The sequence below is a fragment of the Chlorocebus sabaeus genome, chromosome 13 (assembly GCF_047675955.1).
Source record: "Chlorocebus sabaeus isolate Y175 chromosome 13, mChlSab1.0.hap1, whole genome shotgun sequence".
Taxonomy (NCBI): domain Eukaryota; kingdom Metazoa; phylum Chordata; class Mammalia; order Primates; family Cercopithecidae; genus Chlorocebus; species Chlorocebus sabaeus.
In genome coordinates, this window is record NC_132916.1 from 41617542 (window position 1) to 41635934 (window position 18393).

Sequence of the window (18393 nt, forward strand, 5' to 3'; positions counted from 1 at the left end):
ATGTATTGCAGTGTTAAAGTGAGGTTCTTGACAAATCAAGAAATGGTTCTTGAACTTTAACATGTATGGAGAGTTTATCAGGTGGTAGAACATGTTGTTAGATACTTTGATGCACTTTATTTCTCTTATCCCCTACATCAGGCCTGTGGCACTAAAGCCCTCACCGTTTCTATTGTTAAAAAAAAAAAAAAAAAATTTAAAAACAAAACTTAAGACAAATTAAACAAAGTTTATTTGAGCAAAGAATGATTCATGAATCAGACAGCATTCAGACCCAGGAGAGGCTGAGAGAGCTCCACCCAGCAGCATGAGCAATGAGCTTTTATAGGCTGAACACTGAAGAAAGTATATAAATCATCTGGTTGGCTACAGCTAGACAGTTGCCTTATTTGGGCATGGTGTGATGAGTCTTTTGACTTATTGGAGCATGGTCTGATCAGTTGCCAGCCCATGACTGGCTGAAGCTCAACTGTTTGTTACAAAAGTGTGCTTCTAAATTAAGTGTTTATTTATTTAAGTACTAAGCTATGCTGCAGTTTATTACATAAAAACTTAAAGAATGGAGATAGCCTCAGGCCAATGGCTTCCTGCTTATTTAATCTGACACCATCTCCTAGAAATAATACAGTAGTTACACCATGGACTCCCATATTAGTCAATGTTCAACCCTGATGTTACCACTTATAAGCTAAGTGACCGCAGGAGTTACTTAAGTTCTGTCTGCCTCAATTTTCTCATCTGCAAATGGAGGTAATAACTGATTCAACCTCAAAATTTTGGTGCCCGCCACATGGGAAATTCCTAATAAATTACCTCACATGTTTTAAAATTTTGTACTTTTAGAAGTTCATGTTAAGTTAGAGGGTAAGTTAGTCATAATGATTTGTCACATAAAGATTTAACAGTTATTTAGTGCCTGCTATTTGCCAAAGACTATGCAAGGCACTGTGAAGACAACAGTGAACTAAACAGATAAAAATCCCTGTCCTCATTGAGTAGGGTTGGGGGAGGAGGGGGCAGACATAAGCAAGTAAAACATGTAAGTTATTATATGGTGAAAAGTATTAAAGAGAAAAAAGGACAGGCTTGTAGGGATTGAGGGCCAGGTATGCAGGCTGCTATTTTAAATATAACATTGCTTACACCTTACACAATTTTATTTATTGTTAGTGAGATATTAAATTTATGATTTTAATTAAATCAGTGAATTAGTCTTTCCTAAGTTAACAAGGTTATCTGCTCACAAATTAAAAACATCTACACAACTTTTGCAGCTATTTATATTTAATGAAAAAGTTTATCAGTATTTCTCACATACTTTCAATGAGAGCACTTTGCCCACTTACAGATCACAAGTAAGCATAAAGTGTCTCATTTTAGAAGTTCTATCATAATGATAGAAGTACTATTTAAACTCATAGAAGATGGAGTAGGAAACCACGACTTCAGACTTAGCAAAGATCCGCATTTCTTTCTTCAATCAGCTAGTCTGCATTTGCAAATATTGCATAATATATTTCAGACAAAGTTTTCGATTGTACCCTTTGATACAAAATTTCCCAATGCAAAATGGTTGCAAAATTCCTCCAACATATAACAACACAATATTTACTTTACTCTCAAAGACTGGGCTTCAAAAACAGGTTAGTGCAAACCACAGGCATCAGAACATTAATAGGAGAAAGTCTAGAGAGTGGACCTCAGTGCAGAGCTGCAGTATCATCAAGAAAGCAGGCTTGTGTGCCCATTGCCTGCCTAGTGAGTGGGAAGTAAACTGGTTTGGGAGCTTCTTTCAAGATTCCTATTTAAAAGGTCATTATTAAGGTAGAAAGAGTCTGCAGCAGGAATTTTGAAGATATGCTGTTGTATTAGCCTGTTTTCATGCTGGTGATAAAGACACCTAAAACTAGGAAGAAAAAGAGGTTTAATGGACGTACAGTTCCACATGGCTGGGGAGGCCTCACAATCATGGCGGAAGGCAAGGAGGACCAAGTCACATCTTACATGGATGGCAGCAGGCAAAAAGAGAGTTTGGGCAGGGAAACCCCCTCTTTTCAAAACCATCAGATCTAATGAGACTTACGTGCTATCATGAAAACAGCATGGGAAAGACCCGGCCCCATGATTCAATTACTTCCCACCAGGTACCTCCCACAACACGTGGGAATTCAAGATGAGGTTTGGCTGTGGGGACACAGCCAAACCATATCAGCTATTTAAATGTTTACATAACATATCAAAGTTTAATTCCCTTGTTTTGAAATATACATGTAATTCAGAATGGTGCTGATGGTTTCTGCCTTTGACATAGAATCATAGCCATTTTGAAACAGACATGAGGCATGTTCTCTTAAACTTAATAAGTGTTTACTACTCACTGGAGAATGGTTTATGAGCATTATCTTGTTCCATTCTCTTAAGATTCAATAAAATAATTGTTACTATGTCCATTTATAGTTGAGAAAATTGAGGCATAAAGAAGTTTAAAAGTTTCTCGGGTACACATAGATAGGAGGTAGCAGACTTGGAAATGAAACCCAAGTTTATGTGACCCTAAAGTTCATAACCTTATAACCTTAACATCAAACTGCCATTAGCCAGATAATGTTTTAAATGAGTCATTAGTATTCTTTTCATTTTAGGAGGCTGGAATGTGTCATTTGAATGGTCCTGCTCCTTTTAAGGAGGAAATTTATTTTATGTATAACTATGACTTCAAAGTTTAGAATAACCCCTACCACCATAAAAAATAGAAACAAAAACCAATGAACAAACACAGTGGAGAAACAATCCCTGAACTACAGGAAATTGCATTCTAAGGGTTGCTATAACTAAACATCTCTCGGTTTTGAAATGCGAATAAAGCTTTCAGGGGTAATGGTAATATTTTAAGTCTATTATTATTCATTGTAATAATAACACTTCTTAAATAAATATTTAATAATAGGCTTAGATTCCCAGAGTCACTGGCACATTTCTTGTTCTCTTCCTATAATCTAGTTTCTAACCTTTCTCTTCAATTTTTAACCTTCTAGAGCTGCCCCTGTCCAGTATGGTAGCCACTAGTCACATGTGGCAACTGAGCATTTGGCAGGTAGCTAGTGTGAATTGGGACATCCTGTAAGTGTAAGCTCAATTGTTAATATTGATTACATATTTAATGATATTTTTGATATATTGGGTTAAATAAAATTAATTTTATTTAATTGACATGGTATTAGGTAATTCTCAGAATACATGAGATCTACTGCCTATATTTCAAAGGAGTTACTAAAACAGAGATCTAAGATAGCGCAGGTCTTGGTTAGTATGCTAAGCTTTGGTTTTTGGGGAACTAAAATTATCCCTATGATCTTGAATTGGGGCTTTCTTATTTACCTAAAAACATATCATTTGGTCAATCAGTTTAATCAGACTATTCTTCCCTGATCTCTAGAATTCTGAAAAGTTAATCCTAACTAAATCACTTTAACATGTGTGAAAAACTAGACTTGAGTTGTCCATTCGAATCATGAAGACCACTGTGTTGACAAGATTATTGAGCACTGTGTCTTTGAATCTTCGCCCTGGGAGAACCCTGACAGTAGAAGAGCATTAAGGGTTAAGTGGAGGTGATGCCCATCTCTAGATGTGGGCTTTGAGTTTTGAGCTTTGAGCTTTGCGGGAGCTCAAATTTTCTTCATAGCTCCAATTTTGGTTTTAAATTCATGCAAACTTAGGGTTTTACTCTATAATGTTTTTAATATGAAAATCAATTAAAATTAACACTAGATCCACTAACTTCCAGACTTCTTTAAGTGATATCAGGTTTGTGTTAAGACATTTTCAGTTTATTTTAATTCTTAGTCAAGAAACTCTCAATTGATATACTATAATATAAGCAAGAAGAATATAAAATGTTAACAACAAAAGATGAAGCCTAACACCTTGGATGTAGTAAATGTTCCAAAAATGTTCATGGATGATGAATATAACTATCAAATGAGAAAAGTTTTAATGTCAAAAATATCCCCAAAAAAGTCTATTTTTCTGGGAGCTTATTTCACTAACAAACCTAAGGAGCACATGGCCTTTACTTACCAGTAAAGTTTGTCCCAGATACAACAGTCTCGCTCAACTACAGTTTACTGTCCACAACCAAGACACCTATATGTTCCTATAGTGTATGTAGTGTAGATGACACAGGTAGTGTAGGCATTTTTGTGCTTTTCTAGTTACTTTTATATCTGCCCTGAATTCTTACTGTAATATTCACTCCGAAACCCTTGCTCAATTGGTTTCAAGAGGATTTCTCAATAGTTGGTATACCCCAAGCCATTTATTTCAAGTTACAAGAAAACTATGTTCTCTTCCTAACCCTACTTGCCTCCTAAACCTCTACTTCTGTCTCTTCCTCTGGGAACTGAATAGTCAGGGGTTCCCAGGGGAACAAGAGAGCCTGGAAATGGGTCTCAAGAGACCCAACTGTGAGGGCTATGTTAAGATAACAGGCCTGCGGTCCCCAGGACAAGCACTGGCCTTATCAGGAGTGAATGCTCTATCTAGAAGGAGAGATACACATTTCTTTTGCTCTCCGAAGACTTGAGTTGCTGCACACCAGCTCAAACTCTGGACACTTCATTCTCTTCGTATCTTACTGCAACACATGGAAATGTCAACATGGCAGTCTACCAAATCTAATTCTATACCAACACACTGTGTAAAGATCAGTTGTTCCCCTTCTTAAAACATTTTGGTTCCTTTCCATTTTCCTTAGCACAGTCTCTGAAATCTCTAAAGTTGATGTGGTGTACAAGGGCTTCCCCAGCCTACCTGGTCATCCTCTCCCTCTCTGACCTTCTTCTCCTACATCACCCTCCAACCAGCCAGACTCCTTCTGATCCTTCTCTCCCCCATGAGACTTTCCCATAAATCTCCACTGCCTGGAAAGCCCACCCCCCTCCCCATCAGATTCATCCCACCCATCCCTCACATCACTTCCCCAGGAGCACCTTTTCCAACCCCCAGGACTGAGTTCTTTCTTCATTACATGGTCCCAGGGCTCCTTGCCTGCTATTTTTGCCTACAGTTGCCACACTTATAATTCTTTTGTTGTCTTATATAACTTTTGATTATTTATTTAAAGGTTTTATTTCACATTAGATTGTAAATCCCCTGAGATTGGAGAAGGTTTCACTGCTGATTCCTTGAACAACAATTTTGGTTGATAGATTCAACCATGTGAAATGGCTGATAGTCCAACATCTTGACCTTAAAAAAGTCAATTTTAGGCTGTGTGCAATGACTCATGCCTGTAATCCCAGCACTTTTGGAGGCAGAGGCAGGTGGATAACTTAAGCTCAGGAATTCAAGACGAGCCTGTGCAACACAGCAAGACCCTGTCCCTAGAAAAAATAGAAAACATTAGCCAGGCATGGTGGTGCATGCCTGTGGTCCTAGCTACTTGGGAGGCTGAGACAGGAGGATTACTTGAACCCAGGAAGTCAAGGCTGCAGTGAGCTGTGATCATCCTTCTGTACTCCAGCCTGGGTGGCAGAGTGAGATCCCGTCTCAAAAAAAAAAAAAGAGAAGAAAAGTCAATTTGATATGATCCAATTCAATAACCATTCAATAAATATTTATCAAATAAATACATTAATAAACCGTGCACTGTGGTTTTAGGTGTGTGTGAGTGCATGCGTGCGTGTGCGTGTGTGTGTGTGTGATCAGCTATTAATGTAAACTTTTAATTTTAAAAGAAACTCCTTAAGTTCTGCTAACTTTTTAAATGTATTTCATTGAGTTTCATAGATATTTCTCAAAGTTAAACACAACAACAAATTTCAAAAATGGCCCCTACTAGAAATACAAGTTTGGCAATTTCCCTCAGCTCCTTTGATCTTAGGTTAATTTTCTGTTCTCCTGAGTTTTCTTCATTCTGTGAGATTAAATTCAGCCTCCTGTTGAGCTCTCTGGATCCCTTGCAGGTGAGTTCTGCATGACTTCCTTCCGACCTGTGGAAGGAGGAACAAGGAACATTTCCTAACATTGCACCGTCATCCCCTTCCCACCCTGAGCGTGAGGCTAGACAATAGTGGCCAGAAGCACTTCTTGATTCTCTCCTCCTGAAACTGATTCAGCCATTTAAGTCTATGACTGTTCTCCCACACAGAAACTCTCTCCGGAAATGCTTGGCCCAAACTCCCCTAACATTTGTACTTTGTATAACTCTTTTCATTCAAGCGCAACAAAAAATGAGTGGTATGGCATGTCAGTTTTGAGGTATCATAGTTAAACCATGCTAAGGCACTTTAAAAATATTCCATTTTATTCCTCCCACAGAGTCACCCCCTCAGAGACTCCGGATGAGGGGAATACTGAGGGAGGAAAACATCCAGAAGAACAGGAAAAGGCAGTGACGTAGGATTTGAAAAATACTGCACAGAATTCTGTCTTCACCCCAAAGGCTGATTGTTATAAATTAAACAGTTTGCCTACCTCAAGCAAGCATTCAACAGGCATATCCTATGTGCCAGTCCTGTGATAATCAGCACCTTAGAGGCACTGGCATCCTGGCTCATGAAGCCCAAGGAAGGTAAAGAAGAGACGATTTTCCAGGCACGGTGGCTCACGTCTGTAATCTCAACATTTTGGGAGGCTGAGGCAGGAGGATCACTTGAGCCCAGTAGTTCAAGGCCAGCCCGGCCAACATGGCAAAACCTCATCTGAACAGAATATTTAAAAAACTAGTCTGTCATGGTGGGTGCATGCTTGTAGTCCCAGCTACTTGGGAAGCTTAGGTGGGAGGAATGTTTGAGTCCAAGAGGTCGAGACTGCAGTGAGCCATGATCGCACCACTGGACTCCAGCCTGGGTGACAGAGGGAGACCATGTATCAAAAAAATAAAAATAATTTTAAATAATAAGAAGAGATGATTTGATGATACAGAGAAAAATAGGAATGATCTAAAAGAAAGCAACTGAAATGACTTGCTGCTAAAACTTAAAACCTTTGCTAAGTGCCTATGCTTTGGAGCACTAGAGAATGCTTGCTTTCCATATAGGACAAGAGAGGTGTTGTGCATCATGAACTAAAATGATGCCTGGGGCTAACCAGAAGAAAACAAAGATGAAGGAAGAACAACAGGTACAAGAAGAAAGGAGCAAGTCCTTCAGAAGGAAGGTTCTTGAAAACATCACACCCTGTCCCTCATCCCACCTCAGGAACTGCTTGCGATCCAGGACGCCTGAAACCCTGACTCTCCAGGGAGCTCAGGTTGGAAAGCTCTCCCAGTAACAATCTGCTGATCTGAATTTCTGATGAATAGCAGCTCTGTGGAACTTATCAACATAGCCAGACCACAGCCACTCTCCAAGGGACAAAGAGCCAACATCGCCTGAGAGGAGAAGCTTTCTCTCCTTCACCCAGACTCAGCACTTGGTCTGTACCTGGCAACAATAGGAAACAACAGCAACAATAGGAAAAGGAGAGTGTGCACGCACCACAGTCACAGTAATCCTGCCTTGGAAGGCCAACCAGATCGCTCAAGATCCCCACTCCTTTAATCCTTAACGCTCAATTCGGTGAGCTCAATTATCAAATCTATTTTACAGGTGAGGAAACTGAAGCTTGATTGATTGAGCCTGAGGTCAAACCCAGATGTGTCTGACACTACATCTCCAAATCTCTATATCTGCAAACATTGCATCTGAAATTCATGGCTTCCTTACTCTCTTAAATCATTTCTAAGTTAATTGATTCTACAGTTTATAGACCTGAAAGTAGTTAATCATGGAAATGTTGAGAAATAAAGTAGTTTTTCATATTCTGTCTTTCTACTCATCATCCCTTTTGCTGACAGTCTGCTGCATTGAAAACATGACACCAAGGATCTATTTACTTTATTTTTAAACAGCTGTATTGTGATATAATTCATATACCATACAATTCACCTATTTAAAGTGTGCTATTCAGAGGCTTTTAGTATATTTACAGAGTTGTGCAACCAGCACTGCTACCAAATTCCAGAGCATTTTCATCACCCAAAAAAAGAAACCCCGACCCATTAACCATCACTCCTCATTCCCCCTCCCCACAGTCCCTGCTAACTACTAATCTGCTTTCTGTCTTTACTACTGACTTGGGACATTTCATATAAATGAATCATACGATATGTGGTCTTTTGTGTCTGGCTTCTTTACTTAGCACAGTGTCTTCAGGGTATATCCAGGTTGTAGTACTTCATTACATTTTATTTCTGAATAATACTCTATTATATGAATATGCCACATTTTCTTCACCCACTCAACAGTTGACATTCGGATTGTTCTCACTTTTTGACTATAATAAATAATATTGCTAATAACATTGGATCCATTTACTTTTAATTCATCAGACTTTCCTTTTACCCTAAGGGTTACTATGAATTCCCATAAGTCTGTAACAAATTGCTAGAAGCAAAAAAGGCTAGAATCCCTGGGCAAAACAGCCATATGTGTGTCATATGTACCAACTGTGCCCAGTTTGCCCACAACTTTCCCATTTTTAGGCTTAAAGTCCTGGGAAAACTTTGCCCCAGGACAAATGGAACAGTTGATCATCCAAGACTGGGATTTAGCTCAGAAGACAATTCTAGAATATCTGTTTCCTGGAATGTTTTCTGGTTTCTGATAAAGGTGTAGTTATATTTAAAGAAACCGGCTTATGCAGTAACCATCATTTTGCATACTTTCATTTAACAGGAAACAATTATTTTTAATTCTTACATAGTGATCAATGCCTAACATTTTCATGTATACTCAATTTAGAGTTACAATCGATGAGGCTATTTGCCTTGCATATTTTTTAAGTGGAATATACTAGTTACACATTTAAAGGCCTTGTTGGGGCTGGGCACAGTGCCTCACACCTGTAATTCCAACAGTTGGGAGGCTGGGGTGGGTGGATCACTAGAGCCCAAGAGTTTCAGACCAGTCCGGCCAACATGGCAAAACCCTCCATCTCTACAAAAATATAAAAATTAACCTGGGCTGTGGCACGGGCCTGTAGCCCTCTCGGGAGGCTGAGATGACAGGATCACTTGAGCCCAGAAGGCGGAGGTTGCACTGAGCAGAGATGGCACCACTTCACTACAGCCTGACAGAAGCAAGACCCTGTCTCAAAGAAAGAAAAAAAAAATGGAAAAAAAAAAAAAAAAAAAAAAAAAGCCTTGCTGGAAGCTGAAAAACTTATGTCCACAGGGTGGCAGTGTAACACTCTACAAACTCGGAATTGACGTAAAAGCTAGATTAATCAAACTTCATCTTTTATTTGAACTATGTGATTTTATGGGAAAATGGGTAAGAACAACCAACTACTTGTGAAACCAGTGGCTTTATTTCATATTGATAAACAGCCACATATGGCTAACTATTGATATATCTGAACCATGGGGTAAAGACAAGAAATACAAATTGGATGTCTTTTTTGAGCTTGTTTTTAAAAATGCTTTTGACAGAATTATAGAATCATAGAAACCGTAGAAATCACACAACTCAGTATTTTCAGACATTTTCTCACCAAAAAAAACACAGGTCACATTTTCTAGTGCTATATATGCCTATAACATTTAATAGAATGCAACTTTACCTCTTTCCCTTCACTTAAGAAAGAATATTCAAATTCACATGAGTGACTTTAAGGGGCATTATAAGGGTAATCTCAACTCTTTATTTTTAAATTAATTACTCCCTGGCTTCAATCCTTGATTTTTAGAAATAAATTACTTCTATATGGTTTACGGTCAATCCCAACACGTGAGTGTGTCAAACTCCTTAAAGTGAGAAAGTATGATCATAGCATAACCTCTCATCGAATGCTGGACCCACTCCTACAGCATCCTTAACAGATATCTACTCTCAGGGAAATGGGCACGAAGGCAATGACCTTTAATGTGCATTGGCGCCATTAGCATAAACCCAGTGTTTGCAAGCCGGACATTTATTTTGCATATTTTTTTCTTCTAAATTCTTTTTTCCTTTCTTCTAGGCTCTCTTTTCCCTCCTGGGGAAATGTATACATTTTCTAGCAAGCAGCAACAGACTTGGAATTTAGAAGTTATTTTAGTTCATGTGATTAAAGGTAAGGGAAAATGTATGCACCAGCCACTTACATGATTCAAAAACAACACTGAAATCTCTGAGAAAAACAGCTTCTCTGTTATGGTTTGTAACTGGCACCCCAGGCCAGCTTTCACCTTCTGTTAATAATGAGGCACTATAGGCTCAACAGCTGAGCAAAGATAATTTAGCAAAAGAAAGATAAACACAAACTTTGCTAAATTTTGAACTCGGTGATATATATTTGTATTTTCTTCCCTTTTTGTGTCAAATCATGATGTCCATGGAATAAAAAGCAATTTGATCTCTCAGGGCTAATTCTGCTTATTATCTGTTTTCTTCTAGGAGTCTTCAGTTCGATCTTAGTGGTATTTTCTTTTAGCCACGTTGATTCAGACATTTATGATGGCATTGCTGATATCCAAACATATAGGCAATGAAAATCTAATCTAGGAGAGACTAAGATAGCACACGTTTAAATTATCTACCCTGTTCTGTCTATGAACTTTTGTTTTGACAATCTAAATGCCTACCTCTATAACTCTTCTAAACAAAACTACTGGATAATAACAATTAGATTAATCTGAGTTGTTTTTGTTTGTTTTTAATATTAACAAGTGCCCTCCAGGACTGCAATCCTCTTGGTGCAGAGTATCTTTAAGGCATAAAATATATACCTAGGAGTGTGAAAACTTCCGTATTAGTCTGAGTTAAACAATCTTTTCTCTAAATAGTATTGCCTGATATGTGTGAAGTGATCCTTTGCTAATTAGTTAATACAATTACTCTCTTTTCCCACAAGGCCAGGGACTTCCCACTTGGAGAGTTTCTCAATAGATCCTGAAGTTTGCATAATAACATCCTGTTTGGTAGAATAGGCAATACAAGCACTCTTCTGAGATGAATGATGCTTTTGAAAACTAAATCTTCAATGTTTCTTTTTGGGATGGTTGCTCACCTTTGTAACAGTTTTCAAAGGCCCATGAAGGCAACCTGTCCCTTGTTGGTTGCTCCGGCATGCAAAACCAGCTTTCTGAGCTCATTAAGGTTTGTCCACAGGATCTTCCCCTAGAGTTGCCTGTGCTGACTTCTGAAAATCTGAGTTACTATTTTTGAGGTCCTGAAGTTCAAACTAGAACTACCTGACGGTGACAATCACAATAGCTTCCACTCACTGAACTCCTTACTAACAAGGCTAGGTGTCTAATCCTTGCAACACCACACAGTGGTTTTTATCCACAGGTGCAAATGAAGAAACAAACTGGAAAGCTCAGTGACCTACTCAGTGCAGAGCAAGGTTTGAACCTGGGCTTGATACTGACCTTGACCTTTTTCCACCGAAGCATCCTGCTGTGCTGGGGCTCTTTACACAAAGGAAGACAGAGGCTTATACGGGAAATACGTGTATGGCTAACCCAAGAAGCCATAAGGCAGTGACTTGGGTCCTAATGCAAGTTAGAAAGCTGGACAGCTGTGGCCCCTGCCTTAGAACTACTGAGACAGAACTACTTGACCTCCATCAAAAGGTCATCAGTGGTTTTTTATTATAGATATCTCGACTCTTATCCTTCCCTAACCTTGCCTCATTTCAAGGCTTTTTCTGCTTTACTCATTTTTATGTTGTTTGGAATTTCCATATATCTATTACTTTTGTAATTTTTAAGGAATGAAGATACTCTTTTTGAGACAGTCTCACTCTGTCACCCAGGCAGGAGTGCAGTGACACCATCTCAGCTCACTGCAACCTCCACCTCCCAGGCTCAAGTGATCCTTCTGTCTCAGCCTCCTGAGTAGCTGGGACTACAGGTGTGTGCTACCACACCTGGCTAACTTTTGGTGCTTTTGTTTTCTGTAGAGACAGGGTTTTGTCCTGTTGCCCAAGCTGGTCTTGAACTTCTGAGTTCAAGCAGTCCTCCTGCCTTGACCTCCCAAAGTGCAGGTATTGAGTCACCTGTGCCCGGCCGAAGATACAGTTTTAAAGTGTTGCAAAAATGTTGTCCAAAACTAACATTATAGAGGTATTTGATAGCTTTAAGTGTGGTGTGTGATACAAAATACTGAGAGAAGTTATAATTATAATTATAATAATTATGATTGTTATCTGAGACGGAGTCTCACTCTGTCACCCAGACTGGAGTGGGGTGGTACAATCATGGCTCACTTCAGCCTTGACCTCATGGGCTCAAGCAATCCTCCTGCCTCAGCATCCCAAGTAGCTGGGACTACAGGTGTGTGCCACCACACCCGGCTACTTCTTTTATTTGTTGTAGAGACAGCGTCTCACTATGTTGCCCAGGCTGCCCTTGAACTCCTGAGCTCAAGCAATCCTCCTACCCTGGCCTCCCAAAATGCTGGAATTATAGGCATGAGCCACCACACCCAGCAATGAGAGAAATTATGAAATTGAATCGCGGCTTTCTGAGCAGTTTGAAGTGAAGATGGGAATCAGCACATTGTGGTCCAAACATCCCTCCCACCATCACCTGTCTTATCTGTAATAGACATTGTTAGGTTTCCTAACCTAACCATTGTTCATTCCTAACAATGATTGAAGCAGGTATGGTGAACAAAGGACTGCTCTGGCAGCAAGTGTCTGTGCCTCACCCACCCCAGTCCCCTCCTTGATTCTAACACAAAGGTGATTTAGTTATACAGAGGATGACACTCAAGTCTGTTGCATGCATTAGTTAAAACTAAGAACAGATAAAAGTTCAATAACTTATTTTTTAGGACTCTAAAATGGTCCCATGTCAAAACAACTGTCAAATTATCGTATGTTCCTGCCACTCACTATGTGACTTTGGGCAAGTCACTTAACATCTCTGCTATCGTCTCCTCCTCCAAAAATGAAAGGGTTGGAATGGATAATGGTGCATTCTGTTGTAGAGTTAACATTTGAGAATTTTGAGGTGCACTTTCAAAATTTCCATGGGCCCTCAGGTTGATTGAGAGAATCAGCTCCAGAATGATCGCCAGCATGAAACAATCTATGGTAAGGCCAGCTCTGTACAGCTACCACTCTACACCATCTCTCACTGCCCACTCCTGTTTTCTCACCCCACATTGCAGCACTTTCTTTCTCTTCTGTCCACCCTTCCTCAATTCCAGCACTCCTTCCTATACTAGAATCAACCAGACCAAATATTTAGATACAGATTTATCTTGGCTTACCAACATGGACTAATTTTACATCGTGCAAACACAATGGTTGCGCGAAATAAGGAAAAGTCTTCCATACTTCTGAAAATGTGTCTTTACCTCACTGAAATACCTGTAAGCTGGGCATGGTGGCTTACACCTGTAATCCCAGCACTTTGGGAGGCCGAGGTGGGAGGTTCACTTGCATCCAGAAGTTTGAGACCAGCCTGGCAACATAGTGAGACCTTGTCTCTACAAAACATCAAAAATTTGCCTGGGTGCGATGGCTCACACCTGTAATCCCAACACTTTGGGAGGCCAAGGCAAGCGGATTGCTTGAGCCCAAGAGTTCAAGACCAGCCTGGGCAAAATGAAGAAACCGTGTCTCTACAAAATATACAAAAAATTAGCTGGGCGTGGTGGTGCATGCCAGTAGTCCCAGATCACCCGAGCTGAGGAGGTGGGGGCTGCAGTGAGTTAAGATTATACCACTTCATGCCTGAATGGGCAACAGAGGGAGACCTTGTTTTGAAAAGTGAAAGGAAGAAAGAAATGCCTGTAAAAGTGACCTTAGAACTGTACTACACTGTAGAATTACAAAGGCTTTCAAGTATAATGTTTTAATATTCCTGATGAGTTTGAGAAGTAGGTTTCATTATCTCTCTATGACAGATGAGGAATCCAGCACTGAACAAAAAAACAATTTGATCAAGAACTAACAGTTAATAACTATGTATGCAAATCCAGTTCTATTAACATTGAGATCCTCCAGGGTAAGGTCACTAAATACAAATGTCTATCTTGAATTTTAATTTCCAAGACAATTTACTTCAGGCTTGTATAAATCAACTTTATGACTTTTTTCTTGAGAAATATTACCCCAAAATATCCACTTCAAGAATTGTAACTAGACTGTTGATGTTTACCTTCTTGGAGATGCCATTGGTGTTTTATGTTTTGTTTCATTTTGTCTTATCCTCTTACATGCCATGCAGAGAAGGTGTTTAAAAAGTATTTTTTAAAAGAAGGCATGGGTAGAAAGATGGATGGACAGATGGACAGATAGATGGACAATTGGGTGCACTAGTCAAACATCAGATGAATGAGTGAATTAATGAATGAATGAACTTGGAATCATTTGTCTTTTCAATTATTGATGAGAAAATATGGCAACATTTTTATTAGAGCCACTTTTTGTTTCCATTTATTTAGTAAGCACTTTTATGCATTTATTTAGTATTTGCTCACTTTAACCAAGCATTGATAACTGAAAATATAAAATTTTGAAATTTTTATATTTTATTTTGTAATATAATATATTTCAATTATATTTCAATTATCCAATTATTGGATAATTGAAAATTACTCCACTACTTACGTTCATCCAACCCCATTTGATGTACTTAAAAGCGTGAAATGACAAATTGTTAAGCTTTTTATTTATTTAAGACCCAAAAAACTTGGCAATAACCATCTCCAAAGTCTTCAGTCTGTCAGACGCAGAGTTCAAGCTACTATTGCCTATACTAGTCGACTTTTTTTCTGCAAAGAAGAAAAGTAGAAAAGCAATTTATCCTACAATTATTAAAAGTTAGATATATAGATAATGCAAACACAAGTTTTCACTGGGTGTATAAGAATTTGGGGTAAAGATGGATTGAGCCTGGAAGACTGTGGGAACCAGGAAAAACAGGCCTAACCAGCTCTTCCGGTACAAAAGAATTGAATTTGAAATGAGTCAGGTTTAACACTGTAAAATGATTCCTCAAAGTCCCTATTATAACTTTACATATCTAAAACCACATTTTATCTGCATTTAAAAACTTTATCTATATGATGGTCAGTGTAGTCACAGTATAATAATTATATTTGAACAGCAACATTCCTGTGCCAAAAACAAAAGCCCAGTTTTGGAAGTTCTGAAGGGATACACACAAAATATAACAGTGGTTATCTGAGGAGGGTCAGGAAAGGAAATCAAGAAGACACAAACCTCACTCTGTCCTATACTTTTCAAATGTTTACCTTTATAGAATAATCACATATTGTATTTTAAGCATAAAAATATTTAACTTTTTTATGTTCAGTTTCTGGAGTATGTGATAAATAATTCTCAGCAGATTTCTACTCTGCAATATAAAGATATCTACTCATATTTATATTGATTCCTTCTAATTCAGTGTGCATGAAGATCTAAGCATTTGCGTGAATATAACGACTCCAGAGATGAGATGTGTGTTTCTAACACACTGGAAGATGTGTGTTCGAATGATCTTAGAAGCATTACTGCCAGCCAAAGTTTTCAAACACACTCACAGTTTCCTCAGACTAGAACGGAAGAAATTAAAAGTTAAAGTCATTATTATCATTATAAGATGGAAAGTTTTGCAAACATGGCTATATATGTAATATAAATTTATTACGGATTACTATTTAACTATGTTTCACCTGATCAAAGTCTACCATTGCAAAATATAAAACACACATATTGCAAATCCACAGCATTGTATAAAGCCAGACAGCATCTAGGATAATGGTTTAAATTGAAGATACTTCTTTGTTTAACACGCTTACATGTTTAACTGGATTTAGAAAAGACCTTAGAAGTACAAAGCATTCATAATAATAAACTTGGCTTTATTATTTAGATCACTACAGAGAGGAATAAAGTGTACATTTTTAGAAGAGTATCAAAATTAGACTTTATAAATATATAATTATTTTAAGACAGTAATATCAGACCATATCTCATTTATCAAATAAGACTGAGGGATGCGATATTGCACATTACTGATTTTTCAAATAGCTGAAGTTAGCCATTTCAGATGCCTTTTTAAAAATGACAATCTATTGAAAATGGATTAGATCTTTTCTCACCTAATGAGCAGAATATGGAGCAGAAATTTGCTTTGTCCTGAGGCTACGGATGTCGGTTGTACTGGACGAGGCTCTCCTCCATGGCTAAGGTTTCTAAGTGCTGTTTGACTCTCTTACTGCCTCCTGTCCATTGTTCCCAGCATGTCTGCAGCCCTATTTTCATTTTTCCTTCTAGAATACCCTACCCTAGTAACACAGTAATAATTGAAAATGTCCAGTGAAAGTCTGATAAGCAAGCTTGTTTAATCTGTGAATTTAATTTTACACACAAACCTGAGTCAACAGATTCTGATGGGAAACTCCGATAACAGCTACACTCCTCTCTAGTGGTGAGAATAGTACCTTTACTCCTTAGCTCAATACGCTGCTTTTTGTTAGGTCCAGGCTGTACCTTGATCCAGGTGGATAAGATGATAGAAAAATTGGCTGACAAATCATCATAATAACAAAGTTCAGGTTACTTGCATGCCTGTGAAAGCTGTAGTCTCCAAGAAGGGCTCCCAATTAATAGCATCCCTCTTACCTACCCAGTGATGAGCCATTTGAGTAAGAAAGTAAGAATGGAAGTCTTTACTAATTAAGTTCAGCTGGAAGTGTTGAGCCCAAATGGGCCTACTAGCTAAACCACAGAATTAAGATTTGCCCACTCAATCCTAGGAGGCCCAAACCTAAGCAAGACCTCACAACGGAGGCTGGCTCCCAAGAGAAAGATAAAGAGCTGAGCTATGCATGTTTCAGGTGTCTTTCTAAATTTACCAATACCTCTTTTTTTTTTTTTTTTCCCAGTGGACAGAGAAAAGTTATTTACTAAATGAGTAAATGAATGTTTGCGTGAATGAAGAGTAAATTTGGTTCTTCCTGGTTGATGAGTGGGAAATTTAAAAAAATGTGGAACCCTTCACAAATTTGCATGTCATCCTTGCACTGGGCCATGCTAATCTTCTCTGTATCACTCCAATTTTAGTATATGTGCTGCTGCCAAAGTGAGCACTAGATTTACCAATACCTCTTAGCTGCTGTTTATATTCAATCTACCCAGCTTTCGACTCCAGATAACCAGCCTTCCCTTACTTCTTCATCTCGTCCTCCTTTAATTACCTCAGGTGCCAGGATGGAGCTAACCATACTCATTTCAAGGCCCGGTATCATCAAGGTCTGTACCCAGCTCATTTTTGTTTATTTACGTATATAATATTTATCTTCCAACCCTGCTCTCTTTCCAGCTACAGGCAACAGTCGTAATGTGGTTTATATGCTTTCTTGAATTTGTGTGAAACCTTGTAAAAAAAAAAAAAAAAGTATTGTTGTTTGTGTATATTAAACCCTTATATGAAATTACATATAATGGTTCCAATCTGCATCTTACTTTTCTTACTCTATACTATGTTTTAAAGATCTGTCTGTGCTGTTACTTGTACGTCTAGTTCATTGCTTCTAAATGTGATATTGTGCTCCATGGTGTGCATCACCAAGTTTTATTTGCTTATTCCAAGTGATGGACATCCTAACTCCTCTACTTCCTCATTCATGTCCTGTTATGATCCTGGCAGGGGAGTAGAGCTATGGGTACCTAATGTGGCTGAAGACAGCAAAATCACTGTCCATAAACTATACTAGCCTACATTCCCTCCAGCAGTGCAGAAGGTTGCCTGTGACCCCACACCACCACCAAATGTTGTATTATCCAACTATTTTTGCCATTCTCGTCAGTGTAAATTGGTGTCTCATTGCATTGAAAATTCACATTTCTCTTATTACTAAGACATTTTGACAACTCTTTATACACTCGTTAGGCATTTGGATTTCTGTGAATGATTGTCATATTTATTTTGCTCATTTTAAGTAACATTTTCTGTATTTTTCTGAGGAATTTGTAGATACAAACATGTTGCAAACATTGGTCCCTTGTGTGTTTAGGAGTTACAAATATCTTCTCCCAATCTTTCCATCCTTCTATAAATTTTGTCCATTGCATCCTTTGCAAAATAGAAAACTTTAATTATTTTGCAAGAAAATTCTGAAATGATATTGCCTTATGGTTGCATTTTTGTTCTGATACGAAAATGAGCCTATATTTCTTCCTATGACAGCTTAGGATAGGCTATTCAAGTTTATTTTTGCCCCTCACAATCAAGTTACATGATGAGTTTATCTATGAATTCATTAATAAAAGATTCATATAACCTACATATCTACATACAAATAATACCTTTTTGCTTTTGGTGAAAAAAAGGTTGGTTGGTTTTAGTATTAAGGTTGTGTGGGCAAACATACTTGGTAACTGTACAGAATAGGAGTTGAA

The 18393-nt window shown here is 38.3% G+C and overlaps 1 non-coding gene across 1 annotated transcript; it reads right to left on the minus strand.

The window, feature by feature from the left end:
- Nucleotides 1-16973: 16973 nt before the first annotated feature.
- Nucleotides 16974-17082, minus strand: LOC119625406 (U6 spliceosomal RNA). The gene has a single exon (XR_005241614.1). It is a non-coding gene; the product is annotated as a U6 spliceosomal RNA (small nuclear RNA).
- Between the last annotated feature and the right edge of the window lie 1311 nt (nucleotides 17083-18393).